This window comes from Montipora foliosa, chromosome 12 (assembly GCF_036669935.1).
Source record: "Montipora foliosa isolate CH-2021 chromosome 12, ASM3666993v2, whole genome shotgun sequence".
Taxonomy (NCBI): domain Eukaryota; kingdom Metazoa; phylum Cnidaria; class Anthozoa; order Scleractinia; family Acroporidae; genus Montipora; species Montipora foliosa.
This window is the reverse complement of record NC_090880.1, coordinates 23,622,649-23,628,864: the sequence shown is the minus strand read 5'-3', so window position 1 is coordinate 23,628,864 and position 6,216 is coordinate 23,622,649. Positions and strand designations below refer to the sequence as shown.

At 38.4% G+C, this 6,216-nt stretch overlaps 1 protein-coding gene across 2 annotated transcripts in view; it reads left to right on the top strand.

Moving 5' to 3' along the window:
• Positions 1 to 2,130: 2,130 nt before the first annotated feature.
• LOC137979295 (histamine H2 receptor-like) overlaps positions 2,131 to 6,216 on the top strand; it is an 18,096-nt gene continuing 14,010 nt past the window's right edge. Inside the window, exons 1-2 of one of the 2 annotated variants that reach the window (XR_011118293.1) lie at positions 2,131 to 2,194; positions 2,712 to 3,217. The gene's annotated coding sequence lies outside the window, so the exon portion shown is untranslated. Of the gene's footprint in view, positions 2,195 to 2,711; positions 3,218 to 6,216 lie in introns of those variants that run through there. The other variant, XM_068826534.1, reaches the window with a different exon arrangement.

Below are 6,216 nucleotides of genomic sequence, written 5' to 3'. Positions count from 1 at the left end.
CCAAAGATATTTGTACTGTTTGTACTGTCGATTTCTCTTAAATTCTAAGGTTCTACTGAATAAACGCTCCCTATAAAGAGCCATACTTTCATTGATATGAATCTCAGCATTGTGGTTAACAGACGACGTCTCCGGTTGTGCTCGGACAGATGGCAAATCTTTCGTCCGTTTCGACTTCAGTTTCTCGCGGTTCTTGTAGACTTCGTCCCTCGTAGTTTGTCGAGTGAATTTAACAATAATCTTGGATTGTCCATTCCTTACCGGAAGTCACTGTGCAATTGAGATATAGCCATACCAACTGAGTAGGGTTATCGTCAGCAATAGCTGGAATTCCTTCAATCTCGAGGGTGTCAAGTCGGCCATATTGTTCGCTCGCATCAAGGCGGAGCTGGTTGTCATAAATCATGATGTCATTTCTTGCACGATGGACGTCCGCAATCACGCCATCGATACGCTCATGTGAGAGCTTGTTGTGTTTCTTGAAATCGTGAATATTTGTCATCAATGCATCGTACTTTTCACCAAGAAACTTACACGAGGTTTCCAAATCATTCAATTTCTTGTTCGCAGTCATTAGCTCTATCTTCAGCGGTTCTATCGCCAGGGATATCTCCTTCCTTACATCCTTTAGCAACTCGTTTTTCCAAATCTTCCTGAATTCATCTAGTTTAGAGATCATTTTAACGTCTTATAAGCCAGTTCAACTTCATAGAGCGAGGGTCCCCGCTTCCTTCCTCGACCGCCGACCGAAAAGGCTAACCTGACCATGACCATGGAACGAAGTGACCGGATACCGCTCGGATTCTTGTGGGATTTTTTATTTTAAGGTTCGGTTAACTACACTTTTTACGACATCGTTTGAAGAATATAGCACTCGTTTACTGATTAAGCCTAAGCGCTTGTTTCAGTGCCGGATTAGGTCGAAGCACTCTTTTAAAATTTTAGCTTTCAATATACGGTTTGGTTTACTACACTTGTTATGAGATCGCCTGAAGAATTTTGCACTCGTTTACTGATTAAGCCTAAGCGCTTGTTTCAGTGAGTAGGTCGAAGCACTCTTTGCTTTCATTTTACAGTTTCTAGTCACTTACGGCCTAAGCACTCGTGGCACTCATTCGGTTAACCCTATGGTTAACTACACTTTTTACGACATCGTTTGAAGACCACTACCGAGCCGGCGAGCCGCTTGAGTGACATGCTATAGAGAAACTCATTGATTCCGGGAAAACGCCAGATGCTTCATAAGAATTTTCCTCAAGAAAACAGACATCATCCCCCGGGGGGGGGACTCCCATATGAGACAGACGGGGATGCTCGTCGGAAATTTTGAATTTAACCCCTAAAGGAGACCAATCTAGGCGTGGCTTAAGCAAATTTTGACCCCTAAAAGAGACCGTTTAAAAACACAAGAATACGACACGCAATGAGTTTTAATGATAAAAAGGCATAATCATCGAATGCTTTTATCTAAAAAGAAAATTTAAAAGGAAATTTGACTTCTGTTTCTCTTCGCGTAATCCTGTGTTACTTCGCGGAACCCTAAACGAGCCCTTGGTGGCATAAAATATTGACGCTTTGCCCGGAACACCCTAAGCGAGACCAAAATCCAAAATTTACACCCCTAAGCGAGACGACGAGCATCCCCGTCTGTTTCATATGGGAGTCCCCCCCCCGGGCATCATCCTCGCTTTTGAGCACGGTGAGTGATAAGTGACTCTGTTTTTATTTGATTTTCTTATTCGTGTATCATAGCGGTAATTTTTTGCTTCACTGAATAATAGCGGTAATCATTTGCGTCACTGAATAATAATACGAATGAAGCTAAAGAGCTATTTGCCACAAAACAAGTTTGTAATTCTCATTTACCTGAGTGATAACCATATAGTCCTGGCGGAAAATAAATGGCGGAAAATAAAACAAATGGCGAAAAATAAAGCATTATATCTAACAGCGATTTAACTTGACATGTCCGCAATAAATCTTCTTCTTCGTAAAGGATTGAATCTTTGATTAAAGAGATTTAAAGGCGGAAATGGTGTGTTTACTGGCAGATACAAAGAACAATGTGAGATGAGAATATTAAAATTTATATCTGTGGTTCCATAATTTTCATAAGAGCTCGCAATGTATTGAGCTCAGTACACGGTACAGTAAACTGACAGATTAACTTTGGAACCGCGTATTCAATGCTCTGGTAAGTTAAAGTGTTTTATCAACTTTCCTTTCCGCGGCTTTCCGGCTAACTCGTCTTTTCATGGAGTTCGCCATAGTCAAAAAGGTGTCCATCGCGGCCCATTCTATCATGTAAAACTTATGCATTTGTTGAGACAGGACTTTATGATTATCACTCAGGTAAACGAAAATTACAAACTTGTTCTGTGGCAAATGGCTTTTTAGCTTCATTCGTATTATTATTCAGTGAAGCAAAAGACCAGCTTTGAAGTCATCCAACTAATCATATAAATTGAACGTGACATGCCTCCCATTTGCCAAAGAAAATTAATTTCATGTGCAAGTCCATTCACTTCTTCGGCTCTTTTTTATCAACAGTTTATTGATTTCAGAATGTTCCGGTACACAACAAGTACAAAACCTTTTCGCCTGAAAATGAAAATCATGCCGGATTTTTATCTTCTTATCCCTCCTTCAAAAAATCTGAAAAATCATGCGATACAAACCAATCTTTTGATAGTAAAGAGTTTTTTCTTAAGGTATCGCAGATATTATCAAGGAAATTGTCGCCAAAAGCAGGATCATTTGGCAAAACAACAACTATATATTGGAATATTCTTTGAAACGGAAACGGAAAGGAAATCTCAGATACGGTTTTCACAGCAAGAAATGACTCTCCACGACATTGCCAAGAAAACTGGTTAGAGCCTCCTTGATTATTAACATTCGTAATTTGGATGTTGCAAAGAGTGACAGACTTTTATTGAATGAGGTTGTGATGTCAAACAACTGCTGTAAATTTGGAATGTCTATACAAAGCTTGAGTGGTTAGGTTTTAGAAAGGGAGCTAATTACTAGCCTTCTTTGTTCAAAGGTGTGCAATCCGGTGTTTTTGAATTTTCCGCATTACATTTGTCTGCAAACACTGCGTACTCTATAATGGGCACCGACAAAATTTACAGAAGAATATTACTAGCCTCTCATTCTCTCATTGTTCACAGCTGAGGGATAAAGCCAGGCTTAAAAGCTTGTAATCGTGTTTTTAATTTTCCACCTTACATTTGTCTGCAAACACCGCGTACTCCATTATTGAAAAATACAAACCGACAAAAATTTACCGAAGAATGTATAGAAGTTCAAACCACAATTGCACTCTTCCACAGAGAAATCCTTGCCCCCTTTATTTGCCTTAACCTACGAAGTATGTTCAGATTTTAAATGTTACAGTGGTTATTTGATGTCATGAACCTTTTATGCAACCCCGTCATGATAAATTTCGTGTTTGAAGAGATTGTGCCATTTCGAAATTAAACAATATAAAAATAAATACTAATTGTAAAATCACAAGCGTTTGAACTGGGTGCCCAAAACGAAGGTATAAGTTGTCTTTTTCGAGTCACGGACTAGCTGTAAATTCAACTTCTTCAATGTTGCATTGCCACCACACGGGCTGAGTCGATGAGCGGTGAATTAAACCGCCGCTCCTACTAACTGAACGAGGAAGTGTCCCATCTGATGTCATTTAGCTCAACACGGTCAAGTTTCAAAGGACTTACTGTATTGTTAACTTTTTCAGTATTACTAAGGGAAGAGAAAAATCAATACTCCATACACCGCGGCTTTGTTTCGCAACTCTGGGAAACAAAATCCGCCCGAGAAAGATATGCTGGTGCTAATTCAAAATGTGGAGGGCCAGTGGAAGGAGTCGAGTATATAATTATACTCGGAAAAACTTACAAGAACTGGGCAATTCAGAGCAGATCTGATTTCAGCTATACAACTTACGTGCTGTGAGGCGATGACTCAACAGATAAAACTGCATGATTTTATGACTAAACAACAGTAAACAGAATAAAAATAACAGAGCAAAAAGCAAATTTTAAAAACAATTATGTGTTTAAACAAACTGAGAGTCTAAACTGGCAACGTCCAATAATCTTCAGGGTCGTTCTCACCCATGCAACATCAGGGTTATTTTAGTAAATGAGTACATATACTCTGCCATTTACATATAAAATAATTTTGAGCTCTAACACACAGAACTTTTTACTGAGACGTGTACCACACTCGCCTTACACTGCCTTGAAATATGTGACCCTGTGCTTTATTTCAGCCTTACAAAGTTTATTTATCTTTCTGAGAAAATTAAAGTTGCATGACTGCATACATGCGTTAAGAAACAAGCGGATTTCGAGGCAAGCCTGCATAACCTCTAACGAGAAAACCGAAGTAAGCAGCTGGGAATAATCGGTCGCGTTTACCATTTAATTAAGGGCAACCTTGTTCGCAGACTGGATTAACCTGAGCATCACTGAGCCCTTCCTGAGGGGTAGGGTGTCCGGGACACTGGATACAAAGTTGTGCACGTCATACGGGTTTGCTTTCAGAAGACATCAAGCTATTTACAAACTGACTTCAAAAAGTAAAAGGACTTGTTAAATTTAGTTACATGTGCAATTTTAAGCCTTTTAGCTTTGATAACGAGCCCGGTATCAACCGTGAAAAACCGATAAATTCTTGGGTAGAAAAGCGCTGATGATCCCATATACATTCTTTTTAAAATTATCATTGCTCAGAGATCATCTGGTATATCGATATCTCGTTTAAATTTTCAGAGATATCTCATTGTGCCATGCACTTTCAATATTCAGTATTTTTATTCTTCGTTGACTGATTAGAAAACGATAGCCGTGCTGTACTACTGAGGCAAAAAAATGTAAACAAAAATCCAACTACTTACAAAAAATCTCGGCTGTGCGGTGAAAATACAGGCGATCTGTACGGGTCCGCAAATGATCCCGGAACGCAAATGATCCCGAAAAAAAGTAAGGAATGGTGTGGAGGATGGAATGGTCTGCGGACTCTTAAATTCAAAGGTCAACCGACAAATGCGTTTTTCGCTACCGTCAATCAAATGTCCGGCGGCTCCTCCCAGCTTCCGACTATGTTGACTTAACTGGGCCCAACGATATGATTTGATTACTGCGCGCTCGACAGTAGTCGGAAGCTCGGAGGAGCCGCCAAACATTTCATTGACGGTAGCGAAAAACGCTTTTGTCGGTTGACCTTTGAATTAAAGAGTCCGCATGTTATTGAAAGGCGCAGTAATGTGAGGAGCGCTTATTTTTATCAAAATCACTTTAAATCATGGCTCACAAGAGGTTTCCTTGGGCCTCATTATAGTTTTCCAGAAAGACTGAATTTTGATCAAAAACTAACTTGGACGCAAATCTAAACTGACTGTGAACAAGGGCCCCGTTTCTCGAACCCTGCGTGTGTGTTGCCAGAGTTGTTCGAGAAACGGGCCCCTGGTCACAATCAGTTTAGCACTGCGCCCAGCTTAGTTTGGGGATCATTGTACTGCCGATAATTAAATGTGGCAAATCTATAACAGCGCGCCGTAATAATCAATTCAATAAGAATTTCAAACAGAGAAAATCAAATAATCATGGTGTAGCTTTGACGTGTCTTCCAAAAAATATAGACCGAATGCATAAATGGAGGCCAAAAAATTATTCTTTTGTTTAATATGTGCTAATTAGACTCACTAGCCTCGCTCTCAAGCAACATTTCTTTTCTATTTTGTACGTGCTATCGTACCCTATAATTCTGTTTTATTACATTTATTTATTCACTTATTATTATTATTATTATTATTATTATTATTATTATTATTATTATTAACTAATGCAGACATTGATATACAAAATTCAGAGGCAGCCATTTCATAAACATTTTAACCGATTATATGTATATCTATATTATTTTATTATATTTTAATTTTTTAATTCGTTTTTGTTTATTGGGAATAGCTTTTTAGACTTGTGATTGTTTTACATACCTATAGATATATTTGTAAACATTTTTATTCAAATTAAAAACAAAGTTATTCAAATTATTTTTAAAAAATACTATTATTATTATTATTATTGCTGTTGTTGTTGTTTCTAGATTACACTACATGCTTCGATTAGCATTGCTATACGCGTGCAGGGTTCATTGTAAAACTATCTGTAATTTTTGAAAATAAACTTGAACTTGAAA